A 1,554-nucleotide genomic window follows, 5' to 3' on the forward strand; every position below is an offset into this window, starting at 1 on the left:
TATATATATATATATATATGTACATGTATAAATTTACATTAATACACTATTTTTCATGTCCTCGAACCTTATTTTCTCATCGTTATATACTTCAATCCCATCACCATTAATAGAGTTAACAGTCTCGGATGCAGTCAATAAAAATTATCCGTCTTTTTAGAATTAAAACCCTCAATCTTGTTAACACCATTAAAAACAAAAAGAAAAAAAAACTTAGTCACAACTTTTCTTGCGACACTTTTATGGCTTCTTACTTTTATTCGTCAAAATTTTTACTCATTTGAGTTTATAATTCGAGTTGAGATGTGATTTTATGTGTGAATTTATTACTGTAACAAAAATTTAAATGTGATTGTTTTTAAGAGGTTTTTACTGTAGTAAAACTTAAATTCTAAACTTGAATTAGTGAAGTGAACGGGGCCTTAGACTACATGTTTTTATGACTTCTTACTTTTATTCGTCAAAACTCTGAGACTTTTGTACATTTAGTTACAAATTTTTAGTGTGACTGAAACTTTTAGCCACGGAATTTTTCGTCCTGAGAAAAGTTTTAATCACACAAAAAAAATTCTGTACGTAACTAAAAATTCTGTGACAAAAAGTTTTAATCGCACCATAATTTGTGACTAAATGCATTTTAGTCACAAGGTTTGACTAAAAATACATTTAGTCACACAAAAATTCATTTTTTTGTACTGTAACATTAGGGTCATACTCGGAACTATATGGATTATTTGAAATTTAGTTCTAAGATATGTATATATATATATATATATATATTCTCCCACGTAGTGATTTGCAGTACTGCCTTAGACATGTAGCACATACAGGATATAGGCTCCCTGCCTCCCCACATGCCAGTTACTGACCAAATATTCTCCATAATTTTATCCTCAATTGACGACGATTGTTCCCTTTTAACACAACTTTTTTCCCTTTTTTTACACAACTTTTTTCCAGTCATATATGAATTTATTGATAAATTCATAAATTCATATGGTAATTGTAAGACGTTAACCAAGAATCAAGTGCAACTCTAAGAATTTTCATCACTTTTGTGGTAAAATATTTAGATAATCTTAACAAATACTCTTTAAAAGTGCATGAATCATGATTTTTACCTTTTACTTTAGATTCATAATCTTATAATTGCACTAACAAAATGGTATTTATCAAGAATAATGGGTAAAAGTCTAGATTGCACTCGTAAGTGTAAATTTTTAATTTTTTCAAAATATATTTAGCACCTACTTTTTATTAATAATTATACAAATTAATGAGAACATATAGGGTGTGTTTGGAATTGATTCCAAAACGTTTTTGTTTTCTGTACGAAAATGAAAATGAAAACGTTTTTAGTTTCATTTTTGAATTATTTCTGAAAATGCGTTTGGTAGTTTTATTTAGAGATTGATTTCAATTTTAAAAAAAAACTGAAACTACGTTTGGTGGTTTAATTTTTGAAAACATATAATAATATATTAAATAATAATATATTAAATAAATAATATTATTAAATATATTAAATAAATAATATTATTAAATATATTAAAT

This window comes from Morus notabilis, unplaced genomic scaffold (genome assembly GCF_000414095.1).
Source record: "Morus notabilis unplaced genomic scaffold, ASM41409v2 Scaffold2224, whole genome shotgun sequence".
Lineage (NCBI taxonomy): Eukaryota > Viridiplantae > Streptophyta > Magnoliopsida > Rosales > Moraceae > Morus > Morus notabilis.